The sequence below is a fragment of the Anabrus simplex genome, chromosome 11 (genome assembly GCF_040414725.1).
Source record: "Anabrus simplex isolate iqAnaSimp1 chromosome 11, ASM4041472v1, whole genome shotgun sequence".
In the NCBI taxonomy this organism is placed as follows: Eukaryota; Metazoa; Arthropoda; class Insecta; order Orthoptera; family Tettigoniidae; genus Anabrus; species Anabrus simplex.
This window is the reverse complement of record NC_090275.1, coordinates 112,894,818-112,920,211: the sequence shown is the minus strand read 5'-3', so window position 1 is coordinate 112,920,211 and position 25,394 is coordinate 112,894,818.

The following is a 25,394-nucleotide window of genomic DNA, read 5'->3' as shown; positions in this document are numbered from 1 at the left end:
TCATACAATAACTTCAAAAACCCGGAAATTCTACGGAAATCGGGAAAGGACGCAGGTGTGAATCTAATCTGCACATAATGTAAGTAACAAAACTATGTATGTTTAACCTTGTAATTTTTATTCAGGGTACGGTTATATTAATTTAAAAACAACTGTACAGCCGAAACTAAATAGGCGCTTTATGCTTCAGTTTCACGAATTTCAATATGCATTAACAATATAATACAAACCATCTACTTGCTTACAAAGCGGTATTTATGTGTATTTAATGCATGCACAATATTATTACGTTTTGCAAGCTGAAATTTGCATTAATATATCAAATCTAATTGATACTAAGTATCAACAATTTTACCTAAGAACAAAATAACATTTTGTAAAATTGCCACTAAACCAGACATGATTCGCCAAAACTAATTTTTTCTCGTATTTTGCGTTAAGAAATTCATAAAACCAACCTATTTTCGTTTTTACTGCTCAAAAAAGTTTTTTTGCAGGCTAGTGTAATGAGCCTTTAACTTTCCTCAATGCAATATTGTTACGGACTTATGTAAAGTGAAGAAAATCATGGCTACGTGTTCCCATCACGGATTCAGTCCAAGAAATGAGAGGACATAATGGGTTGGCGGGGAGCTTTGGTTCTGGTCACGGGCGATTCTATTGCTTGTGTCAAGGGAAGGAAAACAGGAATGTGATGTTGAGGAATGTAGATGGGAAGTACGAGGAAAACGACAAAATGTTAATTTTCGACGTAGGTTCCATACTGACATCTTCTTAAACAATGATTTGACTGTACTTTCAAATGTACGGATAATAATAACTCACATGTTACTAATACCTTCAACGAAGGATTGAGATGAACCACCATACAAAGACAATCGCCATTCCGTGAAGCAGACTAGAGGTGATGCTGCTCCCTAAATAACATCTGAACTGATGAAACACATTCACCGAAGTAACATTTTTCACTCTAAATTTGATATTGGGAAACACAGAGATATTATTCCTTTGAGAGAAAAATGGAGAAACATAGTAACAGACTACTATCAAAACCACGTGTACATGCTCAAGAAAGTTCTTTATACAATGTGGATCGAGCGTGAGTTGGCCATATGTTTTGAAGACAGAACACGATTTATATTTGACAGATAAACACATACCTCGTGCTCCATTAATATTGACAGCTCCCCTCCGAATCCAGTTTCGTTCCCCAAATTGTTTCCAAGGTGACCATCACCTGTCAAAGGAGAGAGGGATTCCATTTTTCCAAAGGGTTCCAGTTGTGCTTAAAACCTCATGGGATCGGTCAGTTACGGTGAAGCAGGATGTTACACTTCTAATACGTAGTTCCAGCGAGAAGGTGGGGGCCGACAATTGACATTACAATCCAAGCGGCTTGAAAACAATTAGGGCCATGACTTAGAATATGTCCGATATGCCCACCTCAACTCCAGAGCAACTGGTATTCGGACTCTCATGACCTCTTACTAAGCCACTCAGCAGTTGTCCGAGATTCCCGAACTAGGACGTGACTACGGTAGCCCTAAACATTACACACAAAATTTGTCGAATAGGACAAATAATAATAACAATAATAATGGGAGTCGATGAGAAACTGCTGGCGATAAAAATGGTAAAGCTAACTAATACAAAACTTACAATTCCAAACATGTCTCTCTGAACCCTTTGAGATCAAGACTGGCGTTCGACAGGGAGATGGGCTGTCACCTTTTTTGTTCAACTGAGTACTTGGGAAGGTAATACAGGAGTGGCAAAAGACGTTAAAATAAAGAAACCTCCACAAACCCTTAAGGGTTGGGACAAAGAAAAATGGAGTAGAAGTAGATTGCTTAGCGTTCGCTGATGATATAGCCCTGATGAAAGGAAATTTCGAAAGTTTAGCAGAACAGATCGATGTACTGAAGGAAGTAGCAGAACAAACAGGTAAAGAAAATCCTTTCAAAAAGCAGAAGTAATGTCAAAGATCAAAGTTGATATGGCACAACTAAACACCAAATATGGAACGATAAACCGTGTTAATAAATTTAAATACCTCGGGGAATGGATCCAGTAAAATGGACTTGACAAAGAGGCCATAGCAGCAAGAATCAACAAAATGGAAGTCACATTCCAAATCACCCGCAACATATACAACAAAAAGTGTTTTTCTCTGAAAACAAAAATTTGTCATCAAACCAGTATCACTGTATGCATCTGAACGCCATACCCTGTCCGAGAAATGTTTGCTTGCGGATTTAGAGAGGAAAGAAAGAAAGATCCCACACACCATACTAGGCCGAAAGTAAAAAATGGCATCTACATAAGAAAATCAAGCAAGAAGTGTACTCTAAGATAGAAAAGATCACGGACACAATGCGTAAAAGGCAGAGTTCGCTCTACGGACATATACGACGGATGATCAACTCTCGATGGACGAAACGTACCTTCAGTATACTTGACTCAAAACGAAAAAAGGTAATGCCATGGTACGTTAATGTTAAGAAAGATCTTAAAGAACTGGGCGTACAAGCAGAAGGTGCACAAGACCAGAATCTTTTCAGAGCAGCCATGAAGGCTTTTGAGACTTTTCGAGAAGAAAAACAGACAACTGGTGCGAAGTGGACAGAAGAATGTCGTGATAAACACATTGAGCTAATGAAGACGATGTGGATTAAGTGATTGGCCTATTAGGGAATTTGAATAATAATAATAATAATAAAATTTATTAATTTTTGTATTTATGAAATGGACTTCTCCTTTGCTTTTAAGAGCAAATTCATTTTATCACGTCGTCAAAAACCGTAGTGTATACAATTACAATTTCTGTCCTCGTCAGTACGGAGAACTGTGCGTGGTGCTTCGAAACTCATTTAATACAAATCTATGGTCAACCGGAAATAATTTAAGGAAGCATCAGCCACTCTTTGGCCAATACATTCATTCTTCAATTTTCGTTCTAGAGGATGGTTGCTCAGTTGTACTTTCATTTGAGGTAATACTCACTGCCACCTTGTGGGATAGGAGACTGTGATATGGGGTCATGTGTAAAAGGGGGGCTGGTGAGGTAGGGTAGTATCAACTGGTGCCTTATGTAGTGGGGTTGCTGTGAGGAGAGGGAGACTGATATTGGGATCCTGTGGGATGGAGCCCCGTGAGATGTGTTCCTGTGAGACCGGGGCTTTTTGATAAAGGGGTCCTCTGAGTTGTATCCTCCCGATCCGAGCGTTTCCTTCACAACGTCACAGGGTATGGGAAATATAAATAAAGGGTAGTTCCATAATCTCACGGTTTATTTGACTGACTCTCTGTCACGGTCACATTTACACTATGCTGATGTCTTGTCTTTGTCCTCACTCAAAGTTTGGTGTGTTCGTTTCAGGGCGACTCTGGGGGCCCCGTGGTGTTCAACGATGAAGTGGTTGGGATCGTATCCTGGGTTGCGAATCTTATATATTTTCCTAACGTTCACACACGTGTGACCTCCTACATCGACTGGATAGAAGAGCATGTGGGCCCGTTACCGAGCGCCGATTGATGAAGTTGTATCTCACCTCCTGAATAAAATACATAATAATATTACTTCGTGTATTTAATTTCTCTAGTCTTCACATCCTAAATAACAACATGTTCACAGTGGCGAAGTGTCGATTTATCGTTGAGTGTGCAGAAGAGAACTCAACCCGTCTTCCATAGAAGAATATCTCATAACAATTAAATGGACTAAAAGATCATCTGCAAGACGGCCTGGCACAAAGTGTTGTAAAGAGTGAGGAACTAATTGTAACTTAGTGTGGCTTTTTGCTGATTAGTAACTTACCAGTAATTTATCATAAGTTCATGGGACAAATCTTTGTGTTAGAGGGTATGAAAAGTAAGAGAGAAAACGAAAGTTATTCGGAATACGTCTGCCACTCAACATATTAATTGAGATAAGAGAAACTTATATCGATAATCACAAGCGGGAAAGAGAGGATTTGTGTAATACCAATTTTTTTTGCTATTTTGCTTTACGTTGCACCGACAGATAGGTCTTATGGCGACGATGGGATAGGAAAGGCCTAGGAGTGGGATGGAAGCGGCCGTGGCCTTAATTAAGGTACAGCCCCAGCATAGCCTAGTGTGAATATTGGGGAACCATAGAAAAACCATCTTCAGGGCTGCGGATTCGAACCCACTATCTCCCGGATGCAAGCTCACAGCTGCGCGCTCCTAACCGCACGGCCAACTCGCCCGGTATTATACCAGTCAATGGATCCCGTAGTATCATATTTACAGGATTAATTTAGAGTTCTAAAGCATGTGTCTATACCCTCTTCTATTTCGATTCATCAAAGCCGTAATGTGCACTGTAGTGAAGTGTTTTTTCTGCAGGCAATGAAGGAGCTTGTAAACATAAGCGTGGGAAAATGCTGACGGAGCACCCATTGTTAGAACAAACTTTGACCTTCTACTTGAGGAGCTTATGAACATATTACAGTCGTCATTTAATACATAAACAATAAAAAAGCTGAACAAATTAAAACATGGCGCAAGCCTGGTGGGTCCAAAATACAAAGAGCATTATGATCCTATTTTAAAAGCTTAGTACAATAATGCTAGTTGAGAGTGAACACGACTGCCATAAAGTGGCAGATGATTTATTATAAAATGTTGAAAGTACAGAGTTATGAGTATACATGAACATCAGGTTCGCAGTAATGTTCATATACGAGGACTGGAGATGTTCTTATTGCACGAAAAGAAATCTTTACTTTTTCATGACAGAATTGTTTACATAAGTAAAAAACAGTGGGAGAAATTGCGACAGGCAGAGAGCCGTGAGTTGTTTCGGGGTGTCGCTTTAGAATATCTGCTAGCAGCGTCCTGAATTTGATCTGATGACTGAATACGTGCGCTTTCTTCTCAAATCTAATCTGGCTTATTAGAAGCTTCTAGATAGATGATGGATAGTGCCTCGATTTTGGAATGAGTAAAACACATGATTTCTTTACTTTCATACATTTTAGAATAAGACGCAACGCAACGATTGTTATTGCTCTTTCATCTTTACCATCCTTTCTACACAATAACAAGACCGCTACGACATCCAACGAAGTCTCCTAGATTCCTGTCAAGCGGTCAGTTCAGGGGCACAGTGCTGGTGTAGCTCGCACGGTGCCCACAACATTAAAGTACCTAAACAATGATTAGTGATTGTCTGGCTAATAACGGGTGCATCCTGTTTTGCCCTAAGAACAGTGCCGATGTGCCGGGGAGGGGGGTGGACTCTATAACACAACTAAAGTGTTCGGGAGTCATAGTAAACCATAATACAAGTGAATTATTTCCACCCATCAGTTCTAGTGAAATTGTTCTCAATTTCCCCATAAAACCAAATTGAAGATATTACGGTTCTGGACTCCATTATCCTAGGTCATAACAGAATGGGAAAGTAATTTTTATAAAAAAGGTAGTAGGAGAATGGGATTTCTATATCTGCACGCGCGATTTGTTTTTGTTGAATCAGCACTTTTTTTATCGGTGAACATGTCATAAAAGCCAATGAATACTGACGTCAACAAGGTCGCGACGTCACACCCAACCTACACAAACCTAACAGTTCTAACCTAAATTCACAATGTGAATGGAGGAGCCAATCGGTCAGGCCTGTGACCCTACACCGATCAACTTAAAATTTTCCATCCGCAGTTCCCGTGAACTTTCACAGGTTTCCTTCAGCATTCTTCCAGCACCCCTCGGGTTCGAAGCGCGTGAGTGGAGACGGGCAGGATAATAATAGATGGCAGTGCATGTGATGACGGGTTGAAAGTTGTTTGACAACATTTCATCTCTCATATGGAGAGTGCGAGGTGGAGACTGGGGAAATTGGAAGATTGAAGCGATATGAAGAGCGCTACTGTCGGTCAATGATGGGGTAATACAGAGACCAGAGTTTGTTAGTTGACTGACATGGGGAAGTATATGTCTTCAGTTGGTGGTAGGGCATGACACAAGCGAGCAGAGTTCGTTAGAATGTTGATAGCGGGAAGCATGTGCCTTCAGTTGGTGGTAGGGCATGATACAAGCGAGCAGAGTTCGTTAGAACGTTGATAGGGGAAGCATGTGCCTTCAGATGGTGGTAGGGTATCATGGGTGTGAAGGTGAGATACAACAAAACTACAATAGGACGTACTTCAGGGCCATGCCACATGGAAGCGCTGGAAGAGGAAGAGTAGCGTCGTGATTGGCTGGTTTGGCCTTGTTGCCTATGCTCCTAATCACAGTCATAAATTGGAAAATTGCTAAAGAGTTCTATAGGGCTTAATACTAGAGAAAAAGTTGTGACGAAGAGGGAGTCTGTTTATTTTTTTTGGATACGATTAATGTCCAAGTTTTGCTATATGTTTGAGTTCTGTAGTTTTGCAATTTCACTGTAAGCTACATGTAGTCAGAACATAAAACGCCGTGAGATGTTATTTTCTGCCGAAAGATGCTAAGCACAGCGAAGGTAATTTATGGAAATGTACTTGTAAATAGTGTATTAAATTACACCTTTCCATTCCTTCCATTTCATTGTTTTCAGTTTTGAAACTTTGTTTTCAAATGTCATGTTCTTTGAGGTTAAAGTACTCCCGCAAGTGTCCAGAATGTTGTACAAGTGGCTGTTATGTCGATATGACTGACAACCTCAACGTCAAGGATAAGCAATTCTATAAATTTCCTAAGGAAACAAAGAAGGATGCTTTGAAGCACTGGAAGCACATGTGTCGTGTGAACGTTGGTGTAAATTGTTCTAGTTTTTATTTTGTGAAGATAATTTTCTTGAGAAAGACTTCATTAACTACCGGTACACAATGCACCAATTAAATTATGATGTTGTTCAGTCAATCAGTCCATCCATCCATCCATCCTGCAACCTTACCAGAAATGCACCAAACAACAATGAAAACAAAACACAATACTTACCATAAGGACAGTAAGACCAAATACGAAGCGTGGAGGGCAAAATAGGGAGTGAAAAGGGCTGGATCTTACGTTAACATTTGACAGGTTGGCAGGTCAACATTGTTAACTACTAAATGACAGACGAAATAAAATTGTAAATAAGATGTTTACTTAGAGAAAAAATGTATAGTTAAATAACACTTTCTTTCTAAAAAAATTAAGGGTAAATAACTTTCTTTCAAAACACTTAACATTTAAATAAATGAACAGAATTCATTAAAACATACAGTAAGAGATTCCTACTTTCAAAACTTTAATAATTAAAGAAGCAATACGGTAAATAAATGAATCTTATACTACTAAATTGTACTAACTCAGACCAGTAGCAGAATTATAATACAGAAGAGGATTACAATCTTATTAACAAATGCCTTTTGTAAAAATATTATTTTTAATTTTAATATTAGACTTTAAACTTTAAGGTATACCTTTGTAAATTAATTACTGGCCATAGATAATTAACTTGTTGCAACAAAGATTCAATCTTCCTTTTGTCAATCACTAGGCAATACACACCATACACACGAACCCGAAATATGTGGCAAGAAGAACCAAAATTACAAAATAAATTAAAGAAATGAACCAAAAGTTAATATAATAATTAGGAACCAGAAAAATATTCCCAAATTCATACAATATTACAAGGGGAGGAAAAAAAAAATGTTCCACAATGTAAACAGAACAACAACACACGCTAAAGGTCAGCTAGCAACTCACGACCCAAGCTATTAAATTTTTTTAATAATAGGCAAACCCTGCCAAAATCTTTAGCGTTCATCAGATAATAAATATTTAGGCTAGTGACGTAACAAAGCAAGAAGAAAACAAAACTACGTAAGAAGAAGGAATGTGAGCGTTAATCACCTCGAAGTTCATGAACCGGGCAAAGAAATTTCATATTTCTACAACCGAGTACTGACATGACTAGTAATAATAATAATAATAATAAATTATAATTACATGTATCATGAGATTAAATTCATAGAAGGTGGCATTTCCTATAAGGAATAATTTTACAAAATACCAAGATGGTCGTTATTAAATTAACTATGAGGTGGCCTTGGAACCACGACAATGAGCACATGAGATAAGACCGAATGCGGGAGATATTGGCATGAAAGGATTACATAGCAACAAGACACAATTTGGAAAATCACGTGAAATCAGATACAATCAGAGTACGCATTTCAAAATCAGAGAAAACAGGCAGTGAGAGAAACACACCGTGCAATAATAATAATAATAATAATAATAATAATAATAATAATAAAATAACAATACGAACAACCAAAACAATAGGCCTACGCACACCGTATATGGAGCAGAAAACCAAAAACGTACAACAATCTCAATAACAGCAAGGTAGGAATGACATAATGCACATATGCTCACCGCGAGTTTCCAATTCGCCTCGTAATTAAATTTACATATCACTTTTACATGAGAATTTTATCAATAGTGATTTAAATTTTTCAGTCGGCTATTAAATTTCCAAATACCGGGTATAGAGTTCAGATTCAATTCACACTACATTGGCGATAACTCGAGGTAGGACTAAAATTAAATAACAGTGACACGCTGGTTCGTAAACGGACAAGATAATGTTTTTGAAAATTCCAAGACGACGTTTGTAAACAATGTCTCCTCGAAGTAATCCACTGAAGTTGGCGTTGCTCCAAAATAATTTTTGAATAAATATTACTTACATGCTGGTGGTTTTGTATCCAAATTAGTGTGATCCTTTATCACAAACTTACACCAGAAACATGTTTTCAGAGGTAATCTGCCTGCCTTGGCACGCAGGCCCACACTCAACACTCGCATAGTAGAATTTAAAGAATCAGTAAAATACCAAATTACTATCACTAGAGGAACGTAAGACTGAAAACGTATTTAGGCATATTGCCTACTGTATCTCCCGCCTAACCGGGAGTATCCAACTCCATTTCGTTACTTTTCAAAGTCTTTTAAGGAACAAGGCTAATGGCGTCCATCTCACAGCTCGCTCAGAACAAGACTCCTCACTCGCTAGTTGACGAGACAGAAAAACAACTGCAGAGCGCTCCGTTCAAGACAGACACTACGCATGCTCAAGTCAAGGATTAGCTTATTGGGCCAATAAGGAAAATCAAAATTATTGACGTAATAATGGATTTTAAATGCATTTTAAATAGCCACAGTACCGGCACATAAATTAACGGCAATGCAACAATACCCGAGAATTGCAGATAAGGTCCCCACACACAAATACATATGTTCAACAAATGAGGGTATCGTAAATTATTGTCACAGATAACTCCCCTCCGAAAGCCAAAACACGGGGAGGTGAAGGGTCAAGACGTTGGGATACAATATTACATAGTACAATTTCAATGTCCAAAATAAATCTTCACACGTTTATTACAGAATGTGATAGTCCAACATATTAAGTGCAGTAAACATGGAAAGGTCTTACTTGGTTGAAGGATAGCAGAACTTCACCATATACCAGTAGATAAACACGTTAAGTGTGACCGAAGAGATACAACAGGGCCAGCGTCACATCACACACCACACAAGTTGACAGTACATAACATAGTTCAATCACACCAGCACACAGCATAGTAAGCAACCATAGATATTTCATACACTAGTTCTCCGTTCAGCAGATGCATGGGGGTTAACGCCGCTCGATTCAAACTGAAACACCACACACACACGAGCAAAGCGAGGGAGCAAGTGCATATTTACAGACCACAATGAACAAAAATGGTTCAACCACACATGTTAGAGCAGACAAAATTTTTCCAACTAGGTTTCCAGGGCACCTTTGTAATATTTCATTATGTTTCGAGGAATTATGCAAGTTCCACATGTCCATTTTACCAGAGATAACAGTTCAAATTTTGCACCGAGTTAAACATATAAGTAACACCGTTAACGTCATTACACCAGACCATTAGTTTGTATCGGCATTTGAAAAATTACCAAAATAATTTAGTATTTTACATTCTTTTGTTGGCTAGTAAGCAAACATACACCAGTTTTTTGAATTACCAATTTATGAGTTATAGTATTACCCATCCAACCTTTGAATAAGATTTACATATTAAGATAAAGGAGAAAATAACTGAAATATCCCAAGACTTCAACATACTAGTATCAAGACTACCCCAAAGAGATCAGAAATATAATTTTGAATATTAAAGGTGGCTCATGGAATCCAGTGACAAGTTACAGTGGTATTAATCCCAACAAGTTAAGTAAAATTCAATAGACACAGGAAATTGATAGGTCGAAGACCATTATGGTTTTCACATTCATTTACATGAAATACTAGCATTCTTCCACACATTACATAATTCTACAGGACACCACAGATACCAGAAGGATCCCAAGATAATGAACAGGAAAGGTAAAAGACCAAGGGGTACAAGGGGTAACAAAGCAAAAACATATGCTAGAGGTACCTAGCGATACACCTACATGAAAACCATCTACAGAAATCAGATAACCCAGATCATGAAGATTAGGAAATAAAGAGACAAAAGAATTACAGTAAACAATCATCCATAACCATAACGCAGCAACCACACGGAAGATTGACCCAGAATAAGGAGCTAGCAATGGCAATAACTGGAGACTTAACCGGTATAATAATAGGTGGAGGGGTGTACACAATGTGTGTCTGCAAGAGATCACCATGCAACCATTACTGAGGCCAACAACCATATGAGAGCCAACAATTACAGTTAGGACAATAAGGAACACACACCAAACATGAAAATGACATTACATCAAGCAGAACCAGCTCAACGAGGCATAACAAGGGACAAAATTCAGGGAAAATTACCTCTCCATATAATTAATCTTAGAATATACTGAGCACAGGTGTATTATCACAACCATCAAGTGTTCAGAAGAACCTCTGGATAACCCAGGACTAATAATATGGTGGCAAAACAACAGTCCATCCTGTGTGATTATGCCAATCACCACAGACACCCTACCAGCCAGTCGGAATACACAGGATATAATAAAATATAAACGATGAAGAAGTGATAGATTACACGATGACAAAGCGCATAAGTTGATGGAGAAGAACCTTCAGTCAATCAGTTGGGTCCCATACCCCAACGACGGACAAGGAATTTTAGCGACAGTTCCGGATTTACCCCAAATGATCCCATACTCACTGGAATAGAACCCAGAACAGTCAGATGACAATCAGGCAACACTATAGAGTTGCAAAAACATGCAGGGTAGAGCCAGAAGCAACAGAATTACAAGGGTTTAGGCTACAAATCCAGATAAGAAACTAACAAAGGCACCAACTAAGGAATAACTTATGTAAATAAACTTAACCGGAAGATTTTACACGGAGACAACCACCAGGTGCAAGGAAAATTTCTCGTACACAAATTTTTCACAATGACACCAGATCACATACAACATCTGATCCACGGATACCAATCAAAAGAGACATAAGCTCTCATACCACTAGACTTCAAATGAAGACATGATTAGGACAGTGCACATACACGAAATAACAACATTTACCAAATACACTCCCATAACCCACAGAAAATGAACAGGAAGGAAGATTTACTGCAGAAGGTTAATTTCAGAACAGATTCCACAATAATTAGATAAAGAACGCCACCAGTAACAACACAACAATTGCGAAACTCACAACCAAAATCCCAACATGAAGACACAGTAAAAACGAAGGGGTCGCTTAAGCTATAAGCCAGCTGTACTCCACACCGGAACTCAGAAATGAGCCCACACAACAACCATGAAGTACCAGTAACAACACATAGGTATAACGACAAGAGATAAGGACAACCAAGAATCAACACATGCAGCAACCCACCAGGACTAGCAATGAAAAATCAGGAAGAATGAAAATTCACTCAAGCACATGGCCAAAACTGATATCATTAACCAGCACCAGAAGATTACACACATGCGTGACACTAGTCACACATAATGAGCAGTAGAGAATGAAACCCAAAGCAAGAATTTAGTATTCAGACAACTGACAGAAAATATGCAAGGGGAAGAAGCTAATACACAATGACTACAATTAACGAGGTCAAATAACCCACAGATTCACAAAGAAATTAAGACCACACCTCATTACAACAAGACCACATGAGTGAAGTACATGCACACAGCAGAAAAGGTGAATAAAAGGTGATGAGTAGTACCAAAAGGACTAAGACATGGATAACATCAGGTAGGCCCTACTGAAATTAATCACTCCACAACAGAACTGACAGAGCTACCTAACATGGACACATCAAATTAAAAAGATAATATATTCTCAGATGAGCCACACACATGTAGCCTATCACCGTTCAATTCGGAAACGCTTTTCAGAGTACATGACAATAAGAATACTGCCCAAGGTTACACAAATAGCATTAAACACAACAGTTCCAAGTGAGATTCTCATCAATATAGCATAATCACATGACATAATCATCCACGAGTTCAATACAGACCTACAACAATATATCAAGAACGGGAACATGCACAAGACCACATAAGGTAAAGTAGGACGAAATCCCACAGCACATGACCCAGATACGAACCAATATAGGCCTACATAAGCAAGAATCACCAACACACGAGAACTCACCACATTAAATAAACTCAGAATAATAACACATGTCACATCGTAACCTGGACAAGGCAGGACAGTAAAATAAAAGTGGAAGGAGAGAGTCACCATGGGTCAAGATTGTAAATCAATTTCACATGTTCAGGCCAAACAGCGAGGTGGGTACACAGTCACTGGAAGAGAAAATGCAATTACAATACAAAATTTAACACTCCATCTGGACCAGGAATGAAACTGGAATAAAAACATAACTTAGAGATTAAACCAGGGTTACAACACCAGTTCCAACAACCCAACACAAATTAATCAAAGTAAATCCCACCAAGGACAGGTACTGTAATTCCAGCAAGAGCTATAGTATACCAAGAGGCTACAGATAACAACATCAAAGAACATCACATCAGTAAGGTAAAATGTGGAAGAAATTTTCAATAATTTAAATCAGAAAGCAGATTAAGTAAATATTTCAAATTCATTGATAATAAAAGTGAGAATGGTCTTCAACTTACCCCTACATGGCAGGTATAGAATAAGCAGACCCAAAACCAACAGGATTCCATAACCCCGAAACATGATAATTAAAACAAGCAGCAAGTGCACAGATACAGAGCCACGCCATACTCCAAGGCCAAGAAGGCAGCGACAAGCAAGTCTCGATTACACATGAAACATACATAGGAAGGAATTACTTTGGTCCATTTCAGTTTTACAATTTTTAAGTTTAAAAGGTTGGTCACTTTTAGCAGCCAGCAACGTTGACCTGGGCAACTTATCAAGTTGTTAGAACAACAACAACAACAACCACAGCGAATGCTACCGCAACACTACTGCAACCTTACCAGAAATGCACCAAACAACAATGAAAACAGAACACAATACTTACCATAAGGGCAGTAGGACCAAATACGAAGCGTGGAGGGCAAAATAGGGAGTGAAAAGGGATGGATCTTACATTAACATTTGACAGGTTGGCAGGTCAACATTGTTAACTACTAAATGACAGACAAAATAAAATTGTAAATAAGATGTTTACTTAAAGAAAAAAATCAATTCATAGCGTTTATAGTTAAATAAATAGTTTCTTTCTTAAAAAAATTAAAAGGTAAATAAGTTTTTTTCAAAACACTTAACATTTAAATAAATGAACAGAATTCATTAAAACTTACAGTAAGAGATTCCTACTTTCAAAACCTCAGTAATTAAAGAAGCAATAAGGTAAATAAATGAATCTTATACTACTAAATTGTACTAACTCAGACCAGTAGCAAAATTATAATACAGAAGAGGATTACAATCTTATTAACAAATGCCTTTTGTAAAAATATTATTTTTAATTTTAATATTAGACTTTAAACTTTAAGGTATACCTTTGTAAATTAATTACTGGCCATAGATAATTAACTTGTTGCAACAAGGATTCAATCTTCCTTTTGTCAATCACTAGGCAATACACACCATACGCACGAACCCGAAATATGTGGCAAGAAGAACCAAAATTACAAAATAAATTAAAGAAACGAACCAAAAGTTAATATAATAATTAGGAACCAGAAAAATATTCCCAAATTCATACAATATTACAAGGGGAGGAAAAAAAAAATGTTCCACAATGTAAACAGAACAACAACACACGCTAAAGGTCAGCTAGCAACTCACGACCCAAGCTATTAAATTTTTTTAATAATAGGCAAAGCCTGCCAAAATCTTTAGCGTTCATCAGATAATAAATATTTAGGCTAGTGACGTAACAAAGCAAGAAGAAAACAAAACTACGTAAGAAGAAGGAATGTGAGCGTTAATCACCTCGAAGTTCATGAACCGGGCAAAGAAATTTCATATTTCTACAACCGAGTGCTGACATGACTAGTAATAATAATAATAATAATAAATTATAATTACATGTATCATGAGATTAAATTCATAGAAGGTGGCATTTCCTATAAGGAATAATTTTACAAAATACCAAGATGGTCGTTATTAAATTAACTATGAGGTGGCCTTGGAACCACGACAATGAGCACATGAGATAAGACCGAATGCGGGAGATATTGGCATGAAAGGATTACATAGCAACAAGACACAATTTGGAAAATCACGTGAAATCAGATACAATCAGAGTACGCATTTCAAAATCAGAGAAAACAGGCAGTGAGAGAAACACACCGTGCAATAATAATAATAATAATAATAATAATAATAATAATAATAATAATAATAATAATAATAATAATAATAATAATAATAATAATAATAATAAAATAACAATACGAACAACCAAAACAATAGGCCTACGCACACCGTATATGGAGCAGAAAACCAAAAACGTACAACAATCTCAATAACAGCAAGGTAGGAATGACATAATGCACATATGCTCACCGCGAGTTTCCAATTCGCCTCGTAATTAAATTTACATATCACTTTTACATGAGAATTTTATCAATAGTGATTTAAATTTTTCAGTCGGCTATTAAATTTCCAAATACCGGGTATAGAGTTCAGATTCAATTCACACTACATTGGCGATAACTCGAGGTAGGCCTAAAATTAAATAACAGTGACACGCTGGTTCGTAAACGGACAAGATAATGTTTTTGAAAATTCCAAGACGACGTTTGTAAACAATGTCTCCTCCAAGTAATCCACTGAAGTTGGCGTTGCTCCAAAATAATTTTTGAATAAATATTACTTACATGCTGGTGGTTTTGTATCCAAATTAGTGTGATCCTTTATCACAAACTTACACCAGAAACATGTTTTCAGAGGTAATCTGCCTGCCTTGGCACGCAGGCCCACACTCAACACTCGCATAGTAGAATTTAAAGAATCAGTAAAATACCAAATCACTATCACTAGAGGAACGTAAGACTGAAAACGTATTTAGGCATATTGCCTACTGTATCTCCCGCCTAACCGGGAGTATCCAGCTCCATTTCGTTACTTTTCAAAGTAGTGATGGGCGCGAGTGATGCCTGGAATCGCGGTACTCGATTCTTTCGAGTCCAGGCTCGGACTCGCTTCGTTTGCGAAGGCTCGATGATAGCATGACGTCACACGTTCGCTCACTCGCCGGCTCCAAGGATCATGTAAGAGAAATAGATCCGTCACTCCTGTATAATAAAGTTGGTTGAGAAAACAGGTCATGGAAGCTACAGTGGCCACTTTCTCTCTGCCAACATAAGGAAATAAATCCCACGATAGTACCTCGTAGTAAACACGGTGGTGATAGTTGTTACTTAGTTAAAATTTTAATTGTGATAGAGATAATGATTGTATTTCGGTAGGAAAGTTGCATCTAAAGCTTCTCTCGTGTCTTTTACTTGAAAAGTAAATTGCAATTACCGTATTTGTATGCTGGCAATACTGTTATAACGCTAGCTTGTATCGTTGTTTCACCGTTCGCATTTTAATGTAAATTTACATCTATTAAGTGATAAATGCAACATTGATTACTGAAAATGTTAATGCAATACATATAAAACCCCAAACCGCCTATACTTGCCTAAATCACGATCTAACATAACCTCATTCTTTCGTTCGTTGAACCCTTCCCACGACTTTTATGCATAGGAATGGAAAACACGAGAAGGAAAGGATGAAAGTAAAACACAATATAATGCACACAGTTTATATTTTGAATTTATTTATTCCAACCAGCAGGTAAGAAGCACAATCACACAGACGTTTATTCGCAACAGCTAGGTAGTTCAATGTGAAGTACGTTCATGATCATAATACTATTTCTTCACACTAAGAACGCGCATAATTATAATTTCACACCATACTCTCAAAAAACTGGATCAAAAATCTCGTTCAATGAGAAAGAATCTCAACAAATTTTCGTCTAACAAGCACTATTACATACCGCACGACCACGGTCCCTTCGCGCGCAACGGTAACGGTGTTGTGTTTCGAATTTGCTGTACCACGCAACTGAATGTGTAATGCCAACCTCTGCCTTCTAAATTAACCCTCTAAAAGAGAATTTTAGTTTTCATTAGTTGGCGGAGATCGATTGGCCCATCTCAGAACTGCTTCGGACGCTCCCTATGAAGTGTCACCCCCCTGGCGATTACTATAGTAATAATCTGAGGAGGAAGGAGGAGTCTATGTTAAGTTGCTGGGAGGGAGGATTGAAATGATGGTTGATGGTAGGACGTGGAATATTGAGGTTGAATAGAGGGGGTGGTTTGTTACAGGAGTTTAGATGCTTGGCTTGTTTATGGTGTGCTTTGACTGCCTTTTTGATGAAAGGGCAGTCAGGAAATGAGGCGGCATGGTTAGAGCTGCAGTTGGCACACTTCGCCTGTTCCCTGGGTACCGTGCAGTCGGGGACCCCCACAACGGTTGCATCGGGCAGCATTCCTGCAGGTGGAAGCAGTGTGCTGTAGCTTCAGGTAGTTGTAGCACTGGATTACTAGTGAGGGGTTGGAGCGGGTGAGAGATCGGGACTGGGTGGTAGGCTTGGAGGGGTTGGCAGGTTTGGACACTGGCTTGTTGCTTTTGCGTCTCTTTTTTGTACTGGAATTGGCTTGAGAGGAGCTACTAGGGGAGTTGTGGGTGGACAAGTCAGATACGGAACTGGGGGGTGGGGCCTTCGTCAGGGGGTATTGTTATAGGTAGGGTATCAAGGATGGGAGGTGCTGAGACTGTGGTTTGTACTTCTTGATTTTGAAAATTATTCGAATCTGTTGTTAGAGTTACTTCTGAGGAGGTGGGGTAGGCCTATCAACTGAAGTGACGTAATTCCTTCCTGGTACGAACTTAACTTAGTTTCTAGCACCAACTTCGGTCGGGCTGTTTATTTTATTCATGGTTAGTTGCTACGGTCATAAATAAATTCTTCGTTGCTATGGTAATCAACAAGGTAAGTAAGAAGTGTGGCGCAAATAGATGATGATGATCATCATCTGTTTACCCTCCAGGTTCGGTTTTTCCCTCGGACTTAGCGAGGGATCCCACCTCTACCGCCTCAAGGGCAGTGTCCTGGAGCTTCAGACTCTTGGTCGGGGGATACAACTGGGGAGTATGACCAGTACCTCGCCCAGGCGGCCTCACCTTCTATGCTGAACAGGGGCCTTGTGGAGGGATGGGAAGATTGGAAGGGATAGACAAGGAAGAGGGAAGGAAGCGGCCGTGGCCTTAAGTTAGGTACCGGTACCATCCCGGCATTCGCCTGGAGGAGAAGTGGGAAACCACGGAAAACCACTTCCAGGATGGCTGAGGTGGGAATCGAACCCACCTCTACTCAGTTGACCTTCCGAGGCTGAGTGGACCCCGTTCCAGCCCTCGTACCACTTTTCAAATTTCGTGGCAGAGCCGGGAATCGAACCCGGGCCTCCGGGGGTGGCAACTAATCACGCTAACCACTACACCACAGAGGCGGACGCAAATAGATGATAGCTATGCTAAACTCAGATGTAAGGGTAGAGTAAAATCGAAGTGTAGAAAGTGACACCTGCTCTAATTCACAAGAATATAACACGTTATTATAAGGTTTTTAGTATGATCTTACATTTCCTGGACAGATCCCTCTTTCTTGAACCTGAAGTTGGAATCAGAGAATTCATTTTCAAGTCAGTCGTTCTTCTTCCTTCTCGAATTCTCCAATTTTTATATGTTGTTGCTAAGCAACGTATTATCTTGCTAACAATGGAATCATTTTTCATTGTAGTTCTTGAACGGCGGTACGAAGGACCCTGCGTGCTTCGTGGCCATGATCGTAAAGGCATCAAGTCTATGTTTTCCGACACCATTGTTATACGGTTCGAGTCCCGTTTGGTGGGAAACGTTTTTCCTACCAGATATTGGCCGGCAGGGTAGAAGTGGTTTTGGAAGTGATTATTGTTTTAAAAGGAAGTACAGCTGGGCAACCATCCTCTACAAGGTCTCCCATATAAACTAACACCGAACGCACAGTGTTGGTACTCTGAGCAACGTCAGCTGTCTCAGCCGAACTTACGTCGTGCGCGGCCGCCCTGCTTTAAGCGGGTATACAATCTTATATGAAATCTTACTTTACAAAAGATGCTGAAAGTGTCGCCCTTCCTGTGTTAGGGGACAGTCCTACAGTACCGGCCATTGCTGGTTCTTGTTTTAGGTGCTGACAGGTGGCATATGAAGGATGCTACATTCCCGCGTGTCATACTTTCGGGGTTTCGTTTAGCCTTAAGTCTTGTGTGAGATGTGAGTATTGTACGTTGGCCGGCTTAAGATCGCGCGCGATAAGTTATTTTCAAGCCCCAGGTACTCCATTTCCAGGTAAGCTGTTGATTTTGTTTTTACTTATATATTATATGCATTCTTTGATGATACTATAGCTGGTAAAAGTTTCATGACATCGTCTATTAAACAATATTTAATTGGGGAAGTTCCTTCACGTAAGTTTCGCACAGTAGGCCTACCGGCCAATAGGACTTTTATAGAAATACAATTGTATCCACTTCTTATCACTTTCCAGAGTGAAATGACCGAGAAAACGGGTAAAATAAAATGAAAATGGACCGAGGACGGGATGAAGATGGCACTAAACTAAATTATTTCTCACAAAATGACTGCAAGGCAGGCTGCTGAGGCTCTTCGTGCGCCAAAAAGTACGTTAGGAGATTGTCGGAGATGGGAAGAATTAAAAAGTCCACTTAGAGTTGGTGTGGCTGTGGATCTAACTCCTCAGATGGGAAGAATAAAAAAATCCTTTGATTGCGATATGTAAAATCATTTGGTTACTTATATGAAGTGTCTAGATAATTTCCATGTCCCTGAGCAGGAAAAATTTTTACAATTAGCATTCGCTTTGGCCGAGCATTCAAAAGTAGCTCACCAGTTCAAGAAGGAAAACAAAACTGCCGGAAAGCAGTTTTATTATGAATATTATGTGAATTATAAGGAAATGGAAGAAAATACGTTATGCATTCATTATTTGTTGTGTCATTGGATAAAGAATAGGTGCAGTGTACCAAATGCAAGTTGGATATGTAGACCAAGGGAATATTTTGTATTTTATTTGTAATTATTGCAAAAATCAAACCAAACTTGAAGGTAGTGGATGTTAATTCCAATTATTATGTATTGTCCAGTTCATTCTGTATTTGTTTGATGTTAGTAATTTATTAGACATACATATCTTAGAAAATAGTAACTGGCCGGTACTGGAAGACGATTTTTGTAGTCCTTGGAAATAAAGCTTTGTTGTATTTTTATTTTTTATTATTTTTTTTTGCTAGGGGCTTTATGTCGCACCGACACAGATAGGTCTTATGGCGACGATGGGATAGGAAAGGCCTAGGAGTTGTAAGGAAGCGGCCGTGGCCTTAATTAAGGTACAGCCCCAGCATTTGCCTGGTATGAAAATGGGAAACCACGGAAAACCATTTTCAGGGCTGCCGATAGTGGGATTCGAACCTACTATCTCCCGGATGCAAACTCACAGCCGCGCGTCTCTACGCGCACGGCCAACTCGCCCGGTGTTGTATTTTTAAATATTATAAACTTTTGATAAGATTTTATGGAAATCACACCCTCACATTGCAAAAGCGTTGAATGAATTACAAGATTATTGTATTAAAATCTCATACCGTACAGCATTTTAATTTTTATAAGGGAAAAAGTTAAGGTGGCCGGTACTGCAGGACTCTCCCCCATACAGGCATTGTATCTGGTAACTACATTCTGCCACTGTGATGTTACTGATTTCATTCGTAATGTTTTCTTTCAGTTCCTCCAATGTGAGAGGATTTGTTCGATACACTTTTTCCTTCAGTTTACCCCACAAGTAAAAATCACACACTGTTAGATGTGAAGAACGAGGGGGAAATAGACTAGCACTGATCACTCCGTTTGTAAACACTTCCGAGATTGTAAAAAGGGATTGTGCTGCCGTATGAGTAGGCTGAATCTTGTCGAAACCACCCGCGCGATTTTTCTTCTTCCGTTAACTGATCGAAGATCTTATCTTAATCTGTTTATCCTCCAGGGTTGGCTTTTCCCTCGGACTCAGCGAGGGATCCCACCTCTACCGCCTCAAGAACAGTGTCCTGGAGCTTCAGACTTTGGGTCGAAGATACAACTGGGGAGAATGATCAGTACCTCTCCCAGGCGGCCTCACCTGCTATGCTGAGCAGGGGCCTTGTGGAGGGATAGGAAGATTGGATGGGACAGGCAAGGAAGAGGGAAGGAAGCGTCCGTGGCCTTAAGTGAGGTACCATCCCGGCATTTGCCTGGAGGAGAAGTGGGAAACCACGGAAAACCACTTCCAGGATGGCTGAGGTGGGAATCGAACCCACATCTACTCAGTTGACCTCCCGAGGCTGAGTGGACCCCGTTCCAGCACTCGTACCACTTTTCAAATTTCGTGGCAGAGCCGAGAATCGAACCCGGACCTCCGGGGGTGGCAGCTAATCACGCTAACCATTACACCACAGAGGCAACGCAGTGATCGAAGAACGGCATCAAAATGCCATTTGGTACCTCTCTGCATTTACTGTCGTCTCGAAAACAATAGACACAATTATTCGTCTTGCACCATGAACACACCAAACACCAATCTTCCTGTCATAATGAGGGACTTCATAAACACCATTAGGATTTTCTGCACACAAATATGCGAGAGTTATGACTGTTCACACGACCATTAAGATGAAACCAGAACCCTGTCCCTTCACTGTTGTTATTTCCTTTCGGTGTTTTCTAAATGCGTACGGTACGTTCCTCATCACCAGATGTTGCATTCCAGGCTTGAGTCATTGTCATACTTTCAAAATGTGCGTACACACCTGTTATGTGATCTCCTCTCGGACTGATTTTGATGGTGCCACCAGCTTCTGGTTCGAATGCTAGCGTCCTACCGCGTACGGTGAGCCATATGGTGACGAATGAATGTACCACTTACACTTTTATTAGTAGCGTCCAAATTCAGACTTTCCTTCTTGGAGAAGTGTTCCTGAAGACGGAGCAAAGTTCTCTGCGAAACATAAAGAGTTTCACGTTATTTTCTTGGCACGGCATAAACCCAGAAAGCCTATATCATGTCTACAAGTACGGGCCGTGAAAGCATCAATGGGAACATTAATATTTTATTTTTTACCTCTCGGTACATTATACCACATACAGTAGAGACAATACGCGACACTCAGCGAGATATCGAGGGACAGCTATTAGAGCTCTCTCTAGCGGGTAGACCTGAGAACTACTGATTCTGTCATAAGAGTACGTGTATTTATGTGTGAAGTTTTTGGTGTTATTTATGCGTTTTCAGTGAGTTGACATAATTGAATAGTAGCGTGTGTCATTCCTTGATATCTCCTCTCAACATGAGGGGAAAGGTATGTGCTGTGTTTGGCTGCAGTAACTATGAAGTAGAGAAGAAAGCGCGATCTTTCTTTCGCTACCCTCGTGACTAGAAAATGTAATAATGTGTTTGCATATATATTCTTCCAGTGACAAAGAGATTTTTATAGTACTTCATAATCTTCTGACCTGCTCGACCCATATTTTAACTGGCTTAAAATATAATGCGCATATTTTATTGTATAGTGCAGCAGTTAACCTTCAATACCGATGTGCTGTTGTAGGTGTGATATGTGGGTTTTGAAATCACAGAAGTGATTTGGATAAGGTGTACAAGAAAGAAGGGACGCTTATACAAGAATTATAAGATCTGTTCAGATCATTTCCAGGCCAGCGACTTTAGAAATCCTCGACTATACAGTCAAGGGTATGTTACATTTTTACTCTAATTGTACGTAAATATTCCTCAAAGCATCACTATCGACAACATATTCATACTTTTTTCTCTTTTGTCCCTCTTCTCAGATTAAAGCCGGGATTTTTTTAGATTTTCTTTCTGTTAGTAGGCTTCATGTTAAGAGGAAAATTGTCCAGCATTTAAATGTTAATTCATTGCATCATGTGTGTAAGGAATGTGCCGATATTTTTATTGACAAGTGTCTTAATGTGATGATACAATGTTTTTTAAATGAGAAAAAAGACAAATCTAACCGTAAAAGTTAAGGCAGGAATGCTAAAGCAAAAAAGTAATGCATAAATGAAAGATCAACCCATTTCACAGCAGTCCATTTCACATCTTCTTTATATGTCTAATTTCTGTCTTTTTTAATAATAACCTTGTAAATAATTCTTCATTCATTTATCCAGAATTGCTTTAGCAACTTCGAAGTTAATATCTCAATAATACTCTCTTTCTAGACGTAATTGATTTATCCATTTTTGTATATGCATTTCTATTCATATTTGAATGTACCGCGTCTTTTCAGGTCAAGTCACTAGGAGCGCCAGCGTCGAATTGTCTCCCATTTTAACACGGCTAAATCCGTAAGTGTCGTGTATTGTCTTTACTGTATTTGATTATGCACAGCACGCAGATTTTAATATCATTAGGAAGCAGACTAGCACTTCCAAACTGTTAAATCTGGCTTGAGGAATGAGCGTAAAATCGTATATGACAGCTCCTGGTCACAACTCCCACTAGACCGTAGAGCAGACGTATAAAGTACATGGTCTCCAAACGTTGCCGTACCGAGCTCGATAGCTGCAGTCGCTTAAGTGCGGCCAGTATCCAGTATTCGGGAGATAGTGGGTTCGAACCCCACTGTCGGCAGATTTGAAGATGGCTTTCCGTGGCCTCCCATTTTCACACCAGGCAAATGCTGGGGCTGTAGCTTAATTAAGGCCACGGCCACTTCCCATACCTAGCCCTTTTCTATCCCATCGTCGTCACTTGAATACCTGCCGGCAAAAACATTGTAACCCTCAAAATACAATTTTTTCCATTGATACAACGTTTCTGCACCAGCACGACCCGTGGCGAAATTTAAACAAAAGAAAAAAGACGCTTAAGGTTCAAATTTGCCAACATAACCTCCTACATGCCTCACTCTGACCGCATACCTCGTTTATGCCAAGGATCATATAAGAGAAATAGATCCGTCACTCCTGCATAATAAAGTTGACTGAGAAAACAGGTCATGGAAGTTACAGTGGCCACTTTCTCTCTGCCAACATAAGGAAATAAATCCCACGATAGTACCTCGTAGTAAACACGATGATGATAGTTGTTACTTTGTTAAAATTTTAATTGTGATAGAGATAATGATTGTATTTCGGTAGGAAAGTTGTATCTAAAGCTTCTCTCGTGTCTTTTACTTCAAAAGTAAATTGCAATTACCGTATTTGTATGTTCGCAATACTGTTATAACGCTAGCTTGTATCGTTGTTTCACCGTTCGCATTTTGATGTAAATTTACATCCATTAAGTGATAAATGCAACATTGATTACTGAACATGTTAATGCAATTCATATAAAACTCCAAAACGCCCATACTTGCCTAAATCACGATCTAACATAACCTCATTCTTTCGTTCGTTCGTTGAACCCTTCCCACGACTTTTATGTATGGGAATGGAAAACACGAGAAGGAAAGGATGAAAGTAAAACACAGCATAATGCACAGTTTATATTTTGAATTTATTTATTCCAAACAGCAGGTAAGAAGCACAATCACACACACGTTTACTCGCAACAGCTAGGTAGTTCAATGTGAAGTACGTTCATGATCATAATACTATTTCTTCACACTAAGAACGCGCATAATTATAATTTCACACCATACTCTCAAAAAACTGGATCAAAAATCTCGTCCAATGCGAAAGAATCTCAACAAATTTTCGTCTAACAAGCACTATTACATACCGTACGACCAAGGTCCCTTCGCGCGCAACGATAACGGTGTTGTGTTTTGAATTTGCTGTACCACGCAACTGAATGTGTAATGCCAACTTCTGCCTTCTAAATTAACCCTCTAAAAGAGAATTTTAGTTTTCATTAGTTGGCGGAGATCGATTGGCCCATCTCAGAACTGCTTCGGACGCTCCCTATGAAGTGTCACCCCCCTGGCCGGCTCGTAGATGGATGAAGCATGCGTACAAGCGGTCGCTGAGGGTTTATGGGATTGCGACAGCGCGGTACGATATGAACAAACTGAATGAATGCGCAAAAGGAATAACCTAAATTTGATAATTACTTGAGAACGATAATAATGCCACTTAATACGCATAATAAGATATGAAAATATCCGTTTACGGCGTCTCGCACACACTTCACTGAATATGCCATCTATTCTAATATTGATAATATAGCTTATCTGGCCTTCATAGCCCAACTTGGCCGGTTCGATACTGGTTTATTCCGGCAGTAATTGAAGGTGCTCAAATACGTCAACCTAGTGTCGGTAGAATTATTGGGACGTAAAAAATCTCCCGGGGGACTAAATGCGGTACCTCGGCATCCCCGAAAACCATACAAATGTACGTACTTGGACGTAAAAGTTATAACATTATTATTATTATTATTATTATTATTATTATTATTATTATTATTATTATTATTATTATTATTATTATTATTATTATTATTATTATTATTATTATTTCAAATCCCTGTCACGGTATGTATGTTGTAATTAGTGTATTTTAAACATGTGCTATTTGTAGACTATAGACGGTATTTCTGCACACATTGCATTGCTTCGCTACTGGTAAATTATATCTCATGTAGCCATTATGCATATACACGGGCGTAGATGTGCTAATATGATCGGTAGTATGACAGATTTATTGTAACCATAGCCTATTGCTAACCGCGCCAAAGCCTACAATCGTCCGGGGGAACAGGTGAATTACAGCAGTTTATATGTACATCATACTTTCGGCAGATAAAATGTCGGGTATTAAGATGAGGCGTCCAGAATGTGACGTACGTTCACGCAGCAAATCAGCGGACAGAACG